The sequence below is a fragment of the Stegodyphus dumicola genome, chromosome 2 (assembly GCF_044657685.1).
Source record: "Stegodyphus dumicola isolate Sdum_Otavi_A_Nest chromosome 2, ASM4465768v1".
NCBI classification, from domain to species: Eukaryota; Metazoa; Arthropoda; class Arachnida; order Araneae; family Eresidae; genus Stegodyphus; species Stegodyphus dumicola.
In genome coordinates this window covers 151853618-151868028 of record NC_140769.1, presented here as the reverse complement: position 1 = coordinate 151868028, position 14411 = coordinate 151853618, and the positions used below count along the sequence as shown (strand labels likewise).

The following is a 14411-nucleotide window of genomic DNA, read 5'->3' as shown; positions in this document are numbered from 1 at the left end:
TATAATTAAAACATAAATTGCAAAATTACAATCTAAGCGCATTGGCCTATACGGAATAGCATTGTTTCACCCACTTACGTCACACGACGAGAGGGATGGTTGGTAGGACACGGAGGGGATTTGCACCCTTTTCAAATCTGTTTCGCGATCCAGAGGTCGGCAAACCGTGGTCTGTTTTTTTAGTTTCTTTTGTTTTATGTGTTTCTTAAAAATTTTTTTTTTTGGTCCTAGTAAGACCCAACGGCGTTTGTTTTCATGCGTGTTTAACTGCATATTAATTTGATTTCAGTACCATAATCTTTATAAAGGTTTTTTTCTTCTTTAAGCTAGCAGGACCAGCTCGTACGTTATTGTAATTTTGACTAATAGCAGACCGCTATTTATTTTATTTTAATTTTAATTTTGTATTGCTCGGAGTTGCATTTATCTTTTTTTACACCTTAATGTGTTTTTCTGCGGACACGTCGGGAAAAAGGAACAGAGGATTGAAGCTCCAAAAAGATTTTTTCGGGACAATTCATATTTATTTAAAAATTTTTTTCATCAAACAAGAGCTTCAATGGTCTGTTTCGGCGAAACGCGTAATGGTATTTGCCTAGTTCGACATTCAACCATTTTCCCCTTGAAAAGCCTGGTTGAGGGTCCGATTGGGCTAATTTACCATTTTCCGCTTTGTAATTTTTATAATTTTGCAATTTATGTTTTAATTATAATTTTTGCAATTTATGTTTTAATTATTTTTTAATTTTATTTTGTTTTAACTTGTTCCGTCGATCTATTTTTATATGTATTAACTTTTCACATTTCACAACGGTCAGATTAGTTTTTTCGTGCATTCACATGTTTTCTAACATTGATTTTAAACAGTTTTATATCGCATATAAGCAGTTTTTTCTTTTTTCCATGTTAATAATTTTTTAAAAAAATTTCTTCTATGTTAATATTTTAGTAATACTGCGTTGAACCATTTCATGGAGCTACAGCTCCTGGTAACTTTCTAGCAAGCTCGCTACAATATTTCTACCTATTATATATATATATATCATATTTTGGCAGTCAGGAACATGAATGAAGCTTGACATCATAATCTGACATTGTTGTGGCTGAGTGGCTTACAGCACAAATGATGATTTAGAAGAAGTTAGCTGTTTTGATTCCACATCCTTATTCAATTCAAATGGTAAATCATTATTCTTTTGATTTTTCTCCAAGATTACATATACAATAGTAATTTAAACTAAATAATATTAACTTTAAATTTACTGCGACATATTGTTCAAACAAAGGGAGGCAGACGGGAAGAGCGGAGCAAGCGTCTTTTAGTGACGGGAGGAGAAAAGCAATGTGATGAAAAATTACGCAAACTCTTCATTTATAGCAGCAATTACACAACATGCCAGAATGTTCTCGAAAGTAGTGGTCTAAAGGGAAGATCCTGAAATTGCGGAAAGTTAATTAGAGGTTGCCTGTTTGCGTAGCACAAAGCCATTGTATTTTTTATCTTTCACATATATGCATATAAATACAAATTTATAAATAGTTTACTATATAAAATATTAATTTACTAAAAAAACTTGCAGTTCTTTTAGTAAATTAATAACTTTTTAGTTTTTCTATTAACAGAATAAACTTTTAGGAGCTTTTGAAAACTGATTACCAATGACTGAAAACATAACTGCTTTATAATAAAATCTTATTAAATGTGTTCCATATATGTGGATTACCTATGAAAAAGATCAAAGCATTAAAAAACACAGCAGTGAGATTACTGTTACTGCTACATTATTATTTACCTTTGTAAATCACTTAATATATCTGCCTTTAAAAAACTAACAAAGAAGTAAGAATATTAGAAACTACGAATAAAAAACAACAAATATTTTAGGAAATTTTAATTGGTCAAATTAATACATATACTAAACTGTATATGTAAAAACACAACAAAGATGAATAATTTCTTATTCTTCATTAATGTCAAATTCAGTATGTCATAAAGCAATCTGAAAAAAAAAAAAAAAAAAAAAAAAAAAAAAAAAAAAAATAATATTAATCCATATGCATTTGATAATGTAAATGAAGAAAATGTAAAGACAAAATAGAGAATCAAAATATTAACAGATACATACACATTTTCTTCAAATAAACCGTACATAAAACTTTTACAAAAACCAAGTAAACTGTATTCAGTACTACTAAGAAACAGAAATATCCTCAAAACCATTCAGTTCTAGACACATTTTCTCACAAGCTATTTGTTAAATGTTCATCTAAAGTGTCTTTCCCTCGCTAGTAGTGAGAGAAATCAAAGCTTTGTTTTTATTATTCTTTTCTTTTTCTAAACAGTAGATAGTTCGGTTTCGAATCTGTGTGATGGACGGATAAATTGTTTGGTGCAGCCATAAGAGAAAAAGAGGCTGTACAAGAAAATGTATTTAAATCTTAATTTTTTCCTTTTGAATGTTTGATGTAAATAAAATGTGATGTCAAGAAAATAGAATTGTGGTTTTTCTGTAAAGAAGATTGCCAGCTGAAACATCACGTCAGATTTAACAATTCATCAGAACAGGTAAATGAATTCATCAGAACAGGTAAATTTTTCTTTTTTCTTTTCTCAGAACAGTAAATGAATTCATCAGAACAGGTAAATTTTTCTTTTTTCCATGTTAATAATTTTTTAAAAATTCATTTACTGTTCTTGTTTTTTAATTAGTAATATAAAAACAACCTGCATACGTCAATGGATTCTGACAACTTCGATCAACAGTAGTTAATTAATTATGTAATATAATAAAAGTTTTTGGCGTCCGCCATCAGGACGTGTTGTCCTAAAGAACTAGTTATTTATGTTTTCGAAAACGGAAGTACTTGAAATATGTTTATATTTTGAAGATGCATTTTGTTGAATGAAAGCATGTTTATAATTAAGTTGAATAGAAATAGATATTTAGTATTTTCAGCTTAAAATATATATTATAAGTTTTATGTTCTTGATTAAAAGTAATTTTAACTTAAAAGAAATTAATGTATATGAATCCAATTAAAGATTGAGGAAATAAGATTAAGTTAAAAGGATTACTTTAAAATTTAAGATAAAATATTTGAGTGAAGTTTAAAGTAAAAATGAATGTTGATATGATAAAGAAAAAACGTGCAACGGCACGCAGTGCTTTCACTAGAACGGTTAAGGTTCTAAAGAACGAAATTAGTAAAAATGCTCAAGCAGTTAAAGCTGTATTAAAAGATAAAATTGAGAAGTTACAAAAGATAACTGCTGAGTTAAAATCTTATGATTCAGAGGTACTAGATTTATTAATTAAGGGCAGTGCCACTGAAGATGATTTAGAAACCGAAGTTATAAGCTGCAAGGAGTATTCTGATGAATTCATCACAATTCAAAGAAAAGTTAGTGAATTACAAAATGTACACTAGTTCCAAATGACACAGTTTTTAGTAATTCTGATGTCAGTAGTAACTCTAAAGTCAAACGGTATAAATTACCTAAATTGAATATAAAACCTTTTGATTCTCAGTTAATTAATTATTTGCCATTTTGGGAACAATTTAAGAAGATACATGAAGGTAAAGAATTAGATGATTGTGATAAGTTCCAATATTTGCTACAAGCTGTAGAACCTGGAACTCGTGCTAGGCATTTATTAGAAAGTTACCCGATAATTTCAGAAAATTATTCAAAAGCTTTGCGAGCTTTTCAAGATCGTTATGGGGATAAAGAAATTCTTATCGAAGTCAGGGAATTTTTGAAATTAATTACAGTGAATGTTCAAGCTAGGGGTAAAAACAGATTATCATTGTGTGACTTATTTACCAAGGTAGAAGCACATTTAAGGTCTTTAGAATCCACGGGGCTTGATATAGAAAGTAATTCACCCTGGATATACCCCATGATAGAATCCTGCTTACCTTATGATATTTTAAGAGCATGGCAGAGATGCAATATTAGGGGAAAGGAAGATTCTGATAGTGAAGCGACTTTTCCGAAGTCGAGTTTAACGTTGTTAAAGAACTTTTTGAAGAGGGAGGTATCGGGTGAAGAAAGATTACAGTTAGCCAGGTCAGGCTTTGAAAGTATTATCCCAAAAGAAAGAGTAAAAGAGAAAATACGAAAAAGGGATAACAAGTACCCTACTGCAGCTGGTTTATTCGCTGCTAAAGAAATGTCGTGTTTGTTCTGTGGTAAGTCGCATGAAAGTAAGGATTGCGTAGTCGCCAGATCGTTCTCTCTGGAAGAAAAAATAAAGAAAGTCAGGGAAAAGAACTGTTTACACTTTGGCCACCGTGCCAAAATGTGTAAAGTTTTTGTACGTTGTCATGTCTGCTCAAAACCTCATACAGAGCTTTTCTGCCCTGAGATAGGTAAAATGAAAGAAATTAGTGATAAAAGTAAACCCCTAGCGAATATCCAGAACACACTTGCAAATCAGCAGTGTTCAAGAGAAGTAGCTCTCATGACACTAGAAATACTAATTAAGGGTAATAAGAAAATTAAGAAGGTTAGAGCACTATTGGACAGTGGGTCCCAAAGGAGTTATATTTTAAAAAGCACCACGAAAGAACTTCATCTTATGCCTCTCACTACAGCAGCTATTACTCACACGGTATTTGTAGGTCCAGAAATAGAAGCTAAACATCATAGTAAATATAAAATTAAATTAAGTGCACCGGGTAATGATCACAAATTAGTGATTACAACCGAATTCTTTGACCAAGAAAAGATATGTGGGAACATTCCACGCATTCCAAAGGAGTCTGTTCTGGAAGAGCTTAAGAAACATAGATTATGGATGTCAGATATTGGTACTGGGTGTCCTGAAATAGAAATTTTAATTGCTAGTGATGTTTATGGCCAACTGCTAACAGGACAAATCAAGCAGCTGAACAACGGTCTAACGGCTATTCAGAGAAAACTTGGATGGACAATTCGCGGTGAGTTAGAGAATCCATCCCAAGGTTACGTGAATAGTGGTACAGCTAAACAATGATGACTAATTTATCTCTGAGAGACCTTAGCATTCCGGATTTATGGCGGCTAGAAACAATAGGAATTAATGATCCCGATGAAACGTTGTCTAAGAAGGAAGAAGAAGAGCTAGCCCATGATTTGTTCCTCAAAAAACTTACGAAAAGTGAAGACGGGCGTTACCGTGTTGGTCTTCCATGGACTTGTATTAACACAAACATTCCTTCAAATAGAAATGAAGCAGAAAGAAGGTTGTCTAGCACTACAAGAAGACTGAAGTAGTTAAGTAAATTTGAAGATTATGACCTAGTCTTTAAAGAATGGCAAAAAGAGAATGTCATACAGGAAGTCGCAAAAAAGGAACTAGAAGAAGTAGGAGGCCATTACTTGTGTCACCATCCAGTTATTAAGCCAGAGAGTGCTACTACGTCTAAGAAATTCCCGCTATATTGTTGAGATTCCGAGAAAAGGCTATTGCTGTTGTATCCGACATCAGAAGAGCCTTCCTCCAAATTGAAGTTAAGGAAGAAGATCGCCGATTTTTGCGGTCTTTATGATGGGAGAAGGAAAAAAAAAAAAAAATAAAGTCTATCAACATAACAGAGTGTTATTTGGAGCTACTTGTAGCCCCTTTTTACTCAGCGCGGTTATAAGATACCATTTGAACAAGTATCCAAAACAACTCAAAACAGTTGCTGACAAACTCTTGAAGTACTTCTATATTGACAACTGCGTAACCTCCGTAGACAGTGCATCCGAATTAGAAGAATTTATCTCAAAGTCAACTGAAATTATGACTGAAGCTAAGATGGATTTGAGATTATGGCAGTTCGGTCCGATAGAAGAAATAGAAAAGTTGTCAACTGAGAACAGAAGTTTGTTTAAAGAAGATCTTACAACTTCAGTTTCAGTTTTGGGGATTAAATGGGATAGAAAGGAGGATTGTTTAATGATCTGCAATGAATTTGACGCTGAAACAGAAAATCCTACTAAACGGAAGATCTTTTCTATAACACAAGGTATTTACGATCCCATCGGTTTTCTCATCCCAGCATTGTTGCCAGCCAAGCTAACGATTCAGGAGGCCAAGTCAGCTAAGTCAGAATGGGATTCACCGCTTCCAGAGAAGATCTAAAAGGACTTTCAGAAATGGTATAGTGAATTGAAACAATTATCTAACTTGAAGGTAAACAGACGCATAGGTTACGGAAATAAAGAAAAATGGTCTATACATGTTTTTTGCGACGCGAGTCAGAATGCATATGCAACAGTAATTTTCCTGCGCTGTGAAGATAATAATAGGATTTCGGTATAGCTTCTAGGAGCAAAATCTCGACTTGCGCCAAAAAGATTTTGACAATCCCGCGTCTAGAACTTCTTGCTTGTGTTTTGGGAGCCTGATTAGCAAACTATATTCGTGAGGCATTGGATGTCCCTACAATACCAGTTTATTACTGGACGGACACTTCAACGGTTATAGCATGGATACGAAGAAATGACCAATGGGGTACTTTTGTGGGTAACAGAATCAGAGAAATATGCAAATTCCCAGAATCATACCAATGGTATCTTGTCCCAGGTTGTAAGGATCTTAAGTTTTACTAACGTTTATTTTATTTTAAATCTTTACTATCACTTCTTATTTTCTACTTCCGGCCAGAATTATAAGCGTTAAGGTTTTTATGCAAAGTTTGTCTGGCGAACGCCAAGTATTTAAGTTGTGGCTTTTTGCCAAGCGAGAGAGAGGAAGCAGTGAGTCGAAGCAGGCCGCTTACCTTAGAAGTTACGCAGTTGCTTGTTGCCTTCCAGGCCAGAGGTTTTAATCCTCTTGATAAATTTTAAACGTATTGTAGTGTTCACAGTTCTCTGTACTACATACGCTTCCTGTTAATATAAGGCCAATCTTCCACGTTTATTATTCTAAAGTTAAATTAGAGTTTAGTTTTATTTTTATACTTTTACGTTTTGACCCCAAGTAGCGGGTCGGTGTATTCCGAAGTACGGAAGTCATTGTAAATAGAGAAAAATAAAGGGTTTAGTATACCCTTCTTGTGTATCCTGTTTACTTCCCACAGTTTTGAACATAGCTTTAGTAAGCTCTCTGTTCCGAGTCAGGTCCTTGCATGTTCCCGAAGAAGGTTAGAAGGAACATTGACCCTGATAGTGGCGCCCAACGAAGAAGAATAACCATGGCCGAGTTTCAAGAAGAACCTGTGCTGCCTGCAGAAACGGCTCAGAATCGAGAAATGCCAGCTGCCGCCCTGGAAGGATTTGGTTACATCGTCCAGACCATGCGTGCTTCGATGAAACCAGAAGCAACATTTAATGGAAACTCACCGGTAACCAGTTTTTTGGAAAAATTGGATGACCACTTCATGCTCTACCCCGTGCACGAGTTTCAAAAAGTTACCCTAGCTACCAGCGCTTTGAGGGGCCAAGCGCTTAACTGGTTCAAATGTATAGGCAGAAGTCTCTTGGGTCAAGCAGGAAGTCCCACCTATACTTACGAAAATTTCAAGACTGCCCTACTAAAAGCCTTCCCTGTTGTAAGGGATCGTGCGAAATTAGAAACGGAACGTTTTAGTATATATCAACAAAGAATCGAAAACCTCTCAAGCTTTATTTTAAGAAAAATTCACGTCTTCAAGCTCTTGTATGGAAACCGTCCGGATCCTGAGATAATTCAAGTGATTTTGCCGTGGTTACTGCCCCAAGTGCAAGACTTTATTGAATTAAGAAATCCGACTACACTGAAAAAGTTATTTGAGCTAGCAATCCAGTTTGAAAGTAGAAGAACGGCGGACGTCGAAAGAAGACGCCAATATCAACAGCGAAACCAATTTGGTACGCCAAGACTACAGCAAACTCAAGCACACGGCTACGGAGAAAAAGCGAATCAGTGGGCAAGAAACCCGAGCATTCAAAAACAGCCGGCGAACGTCGACAGTTCAATAGCAACCCAGGAAAAAAGTCTCAAGGCCAGTGGAAAAAGAAGGAAAGCATGGAAACAAAAACGGATTTAAATTAAAACGGATTTCTGCTGACGGGAGGGTGTGGAAATCCGAAGGCCACGAAAACCCCTCTTCCTACAAGTTAAATACAGGAATGGTGAAAAATTTGACTCTTCCGAAGATTGAAGTGTTGGTGAATAATATCCCAGCCACCGCACTCCTGGATACAGGCGCGCAGTGTTCCTGTGTGGCAGAAGATTTTTTTAGGAAGTATTTTCGCAAATACCGCATATATAATTCGGATAATACGACAGTGTTAGCGGCGCAAGGAGAAAAATGTAAGTGCATAGGTAAAGTACCGTTGTATATCCGTATCAAGGACGAACAAGTAAAGGTGATGTTTTTTATAGTAAAGAATCTGCAAGCACATATAATCTTAGGAATAGATTTCCTTTCAGACGCACAAGCAACACTGGATTTTAATGAAGCGTCCCTTAAGCTGACAACGAAACCAGTGCGTGCAGAAAAGGCTGAACCGCCGATGTTAAAACTTGACCACCTCCCTAATGACGAGCAAGGAAGAATCCGACAAGTGGTAAGTGAATTTGCTTCGTTATTTAGTGATATTCCAGGATTTACTCAGGTTACTAACCATAGTATTGACACCGGAGATGCAATGCCAGTTCGCCAAAAACCATACCGGTATGATAAGAATAAGGAAAAATTATAGAATGGCATATTACCGATATGCTACGTAAAAAGATCATAACGCCCATCTCAAGTAGTTATGCTAGCCCGGTGGTTTTATGTAAGAAAAATAATGACTATCCTTTGACGCATCCAAAAAGGTGGAGATTCGCTATTGATTACCGTAAATTAAACTCCATAACTAAATATCCGTTACCGATCATTGAAGAAATTCTAAGGAACATAAAATCAACCAAATTTATGACGACTTTAGACTTAACGACTGGTTATTTTCAAATAGGGGTTAGGCCTGAGGACGTGCTTAAGACTGCTTTTATAACCAAGTCTGGCACTTATGCATTTTTGCGTATGCCGTTTGGCCTTTCAGGGCCCCGGCAACATTTCAGCGATGCATGGACATTGTGTTAAGACCTGTTCTTGGAAAGTCCACATTTATCTATTTAGACGATATCATTATTACTAGTGATAATCTCAACCAACATGTACAGGATTTAAGACAGGTGTTTTCTTTATTAAATGAGGCCGGTCTAAAAGTTAATGTGGAAAAGTGCAAATTTGCAGCCCCTGAATTAAAATATTTAGGTTACAAAATATCTCAAAAAGGAATCGAGACAGACGAATCAAAAATAATCGCTGTACAAAAGTATCCGACTCCAAACACGGCAAAGAAGCTCTCTTCTTTTCTAGGACTTTGTTCATATTATAGGTCCTTTATAAAAGATTTTGCGGCTATCGCTGAGCCATTGTTAAAATTAAAAAGGAAAAAGGCAAGATTCTCGTGGACGGCCGAAGCCAATAGTGCTTTCGAAAAATTAAAACAAGCATTAACGCAAGCCCCTGTGTTGAAATTTCCTGAAAAGGATGAGAATTTAGAAATTTCAGCGGATGCTTCGGATTATGCGGTAGGAGCGGTACTTTCGCAAAATCAGCAGCCCGTGGCATTTTTTAGCCGAACTTTAAATCAAACACAAAGAAACTATTCCGCGACCGATAGAGAGGCACTTGCAGTTCTGTTAGCAGTGCAAAAGTTCCGAGTCTATTTTGGAAAGGCGCCGATAACAGTGTACTCTGATCATGCGGCGGTAACTAGATTGTACTCAGGGAAAAATTTATCCCCAAGGTTAATAAGATGGGCAATCAAGCTGCAAGAATATAATCTGGTAATCAAGCATACCCCCGGAAAGGAAAATAATCGTAGCAGATGCCCTATCAAGAATTAAAATAGATGAACAAGGTAATACCGTAAAGGTGGCAATGCTCACAGCATGTACAATAAATTCCCGAGAAACTGTAATAACCGAACTGAGTAAGGATCCTGAGTTTGGAAGCATTTATGAGTATTTAAAGGATCCTGAAAATTTTAGCCACCAAGATATTGTGGCGATAAGAAATAGGGCGGCCCATTACGAACTAATAGATGGTCTATTATTCTATACAAAAACTACGAATTCCAACAACGAATTTCGACCTGTTATCCCAGCTAGTCTTAGACTAAATATCCTGCAGGAGCTCCATGACAGCCCTTTAGCTTCTCATGCTGGTATTCGAAAAACTATCCAACGCGTACGCGAGGGAGTCTACTTTCCTGAACTGCAAAAGTTAACAAGGGCGTATGCCCAGTCCTGCCCAACATGTCAAGCAGTTAATTATATTAATTTCCGCCCAGCCGGGTTTCTAAATAGTATTAAATCCGAATTTCCAAATGAAATAATTGGCATCGATTTATTGGGCCCTTTCCCAAAAAGTCAGTTAAATAAAAGTCGCTATCTCTTTGTTATGGTTGATCATTTTAGTAAATGGACCGAAATTGTTCCCTTAAAACGAGCCTCCGCGAAATTAGTTACTGATTCTATTTTAAATAAATATATTTTAAAATACGGGGCGCCCCTAAAAGTTATATCGGATAATGGTCCTCAATTTGTAAGTAATATATTTGAAGACATGTGCCAAAAACTGGGCATACGTCATTTAAAAATGGTCCCGTATCGGCCGCAATCAAATATAGCGGAACGGGTCAATAGAAATATAGTGAAAATTATCCGTAGTTATGTTAAAAATTTTCATAAAAGCTGGGATAACTATGTCAATGAATTTGCTTTCGCCCTTAGGACCGCAAAACATGATACAACGGGCAAAACTCCTGCTGAGTTATTTCTAGGCAGAAAGATTATAACGCCGTTAGATAAATTATTTTATGTGCAACAAAGAGCCCCAGAATTTAAAATGGGTGATATAGAAAAACTAATTAAGGAAGCAAAGAAGAATACGGAAGTAGCATAAAGAAAACAGAAGCTCTATTATGATTTGAAACGAAGAAGCCCAGAAAAGGATGTCCGAATATCACAAAGATAAGTAAAATTTTATGTTACTTTGCAAACTTAAGTTAATCTTTCATTCTTACAGCAAGTGGCAGATTTCAAGAAGTTTTACCTCATGCGAGGTCTACCTTTATCGCCAAAAGGGCGAGAAATGAGTTGTTACCGATTTGGGTATTATGTTTTTCAATTACTCGCGCGTAAAACTAAAGTTGATGTATAATAGCGTTGTGTAAAGACTTAAATATTGAAAAAAGTTACTGTATAAATTTTATTTAAAACATTCTAGCAAGAGAGAAGTTTTAGTCTGAAAGACTTTTTGAAATGTAGTATTTCAATGTAGAAAGAATTGGCACTTGCTTTGAAAAGAATAGAAGTTAACAATGTACTACTAATGTATGTTTTCAAATGTGTAAAATTAACGGCATGTTGATATGTTCTTATATACAATGTGAACTGTTATTTTAAATGTTAAGAAATACCGTGATATGGTAAAAGTGAATGTTAAAATTTTTTTATTCGTGTGACTGTAAAAAGACTAAAGCATGGCGAATATGTGTTAAAGGTTGAATGATGTAGTTAGGCTCTCTGACGCTACACTTTAGAGTTAGACACTTTCAGAATAGTACCTCAGGGTTTAGAGTTGAAATTAGGGTGTGTTAAGAGGTCTTGTTATGTTGAATTTTAACACGTTAGTGTTTTGATTGTAGGAGGAAGTGTGGAACACGTAGACAGAAACACATTCGTGTTTGGTGTTCTTTTACACACATGTCAGAGAGCACGGGGAGAGATAATTAAAATAGTCGTGAATGAAATAAGAATGTTAAGAGAAGTATAATTGTATATGTTACTTGCCATTTCATTGTGTAACATTTCATTAAACTAGTTTTCCTTCCAGATCTCTGGAAGGAACCAGAATTGAATAAAAGCTCCTGTTTAGATGCAGTACAGATGAAAAAAAATTGTGTATCCTGGGAGCTGCAATTGTAAAAACAAATTTCTTTCTTTTAAATTTCTAGTTTCTAGCGAAAAATATTTGTAAAAGATTGGCCTCGCGTTAGATTCTAGAGCTAAAAGTTTTCAACAAGGTCGTTTTAGACCTCAGTTTCAAACTAATTAACTCTGGCGGGAAGTATGTAAGGATCTTAAGTTTTACTAACGTTTATTTTATTTTAAATCTTTACTATCACTTCTTATTTTCTACTTCCGGCCAGAATTATAAGCGTTAACTTATTTATGCAAAGTTTGTCTGGCGAGCGCCAAGTATTTAAGTTGTGGCTTTTTGCCAAGCGAGAGAGAGGAAGCAGTGAGTCGAAGCAGGCCGCTTACCTTAGAAGTTACGCAGTTGCTTGTTGCCTTCCAGGCCAGAGGTTTTAATCCTCTTGATAAATTTTAAACGTATTGTAGTGTTCACAGTTCTTTGTACTACATACGCTTCCTGTTAATATAAGGCCAATCTTCCACGTTTATTATTCTAAAGTTAAATTAGAGTTTAGTTTTATTTTTATACTTTTACGTTTTGACCCCAAGTAGCGGGTCGGTGTATTCCGAAGTACGGAAGTCATTGTAAATAGAGAAAAATAAAGGGTTTAGTATACCCTTCTTGTGTATCCTGTTTACTTCCGACAGTTTTGAACATAGCTTTAGTAAGCTCTCTGTTCCGATTCAGGTCCTTGCATGTTCCCGAAGAAGGTTAGAAGGAACATTGACCCTGATAAGGTAATCTAAATTCGGCGGACCTGCCATTTTGTGGTTGTAGCCCAAGACATCTTATTGAGACAAGATGGTGGGAGGGACCAAAATGGTTAAAAGACGAAGAAAATAATTTGGCCAATTCGGAAAAGGTTCCTAATGAAGATTTAGTTACGTCAGAAAGAAAGAAAACTGCAATATCATTATTTACCTGTACAAAAGTAGATCAATTCATGAATTATGAGAGAATTTCGAAATTTTGCAGATTTGTAAATATTATTTGTTGGATGAAAAGATTCGTATCCAAATGTAGAAATAGAAATTATTTTTTCCCATCTGAGCTCCCGATCGAAGAAAAGAAAGAGGCAGACAAGTTCCTTTGGTCAAGAATTCGGTTAGAAAATTTTGGTGATGTCTCAAGTACTGTCAAGTACTGTGGCTTGTTGTTATGAAAGATCAAAATAACATAATACGAGTGAAAACCAAGTTGTTAGAAAGTGATGACGAATTTTCATTCAAATATCCAATTTTGTTTCCATCAAAACATTACGTAGTAAATGGTTTAATTAAACTGCCATTAAAAGACTGCCATTTAAAGAACTGCCATACTGGTCTCCAGACTGATGGTTCCATCCTGCGAGAAAATTTTTGGATTATTTCTGCTAAACGGCTCATTCGCAGGGTGAAAAATCTTCTTCTCAGAACACTTGGTAGATCATCACTCAGTTTTGAAGACCTTTCAAAGATATTATGTGAAGTTGATGCTATAATGAATAATCGACCTCTTACATACATTTCAGAAGAATCTGATAAATTTATTCCTTTGACTCCATCATCTTTTATTCAAGACATCCAAGAAATTGGGATATCTGATCTAGAGAAAATTAATTTCCAGAAACTTCAAAAAAGATACCGGAAATGCCAAAATATAAAAGATCAATTGAGAAATAGATTTCGAAAAGAATGTTTGGCAAATCTTGTTTAAAAATCAAGAGAAAAGGCTCAAGTGATCAGATGGATGATGTACAGTCAAAAGTCATTAATTCGGACCTCAAAGCAACAAACTTTCTGCGCATGCGTCGCGTTGACGCATGCGCATAGGCATGTACGTGCGCGCGTAAGACCTTTACGGCTGCGAATATGCTTGTGCGCATGCTCATAAAACATTTACGCATGGGCGTTTAATATATAACGGACGGTGTAAGCTAAGCTAAAATTATCTAATTCAGTTAATGTTGCAGAATGCGTTGTTCCTTAATCTTCGAATTGGATCCGGCTTATTATTTTTTGAAGACTGTTAGAGCAATTTTATAAAAGTAAGCTTAAACTTTCGATTATATCAAATAGAATTTCCGATATATATTTGTTAATATGTAAAGGATCTAAAGCAAAAGTATGTTTCGAAATCCGAAATCTGTTTATCAATTTCACGCTGCTCGGCGGGGGGACGCCGCGGCGCGCAATGAATTGGAAGTTGATTTGTCAGCACTATCCTTATCTTCAGGGCAGATGTTTTTATTTTATTTGGCTTATAATACCTTACCAAATGTAGTATTTCATCTCGATGTGCTCCGTCTTTGATATGATTTAAAACAAGGTCCTCGTCATTATAATTCGCTTCCGATAGTGAAGAAAGTGACAGGGGTTATTGAAAAAGAAAAAATATCGATTGACAAATTAGTCGGTATTCTCGACACAGCAATTATAGGGCTTGAACAGCGGAACTTTGTAACTAAACAAGAAATTATGTCTGTTTAATAGAATTAA

General features: G+C 35.5%; 1 protein-coding gene across 4 annotated transcripts in view; it reads right to left on the bottom strand.

Annotated features, from left to right (window-relative positions):
* Positions 1-1877: 1877 nt before the first annotated feature.
* LOC118186353 (carbonyl reductase [NADPH] 1-like) overlaps positions 1878-14411 on the bottom strand; it is a 99343-nt gene continuing 86809 nt past the window's right edge. For all 4 annotated transcript variants that reach the window (XR_015039613.1, XR_015039614.1, XR_015039615.1 and 1 more), the window contains one exon: positions 1878-2000. The gene's annotated coding sequence lies outside the window, so the exon portion shown is untranslated. The remainder of the gene's footprint in view (positions 2001-14411) is intronic.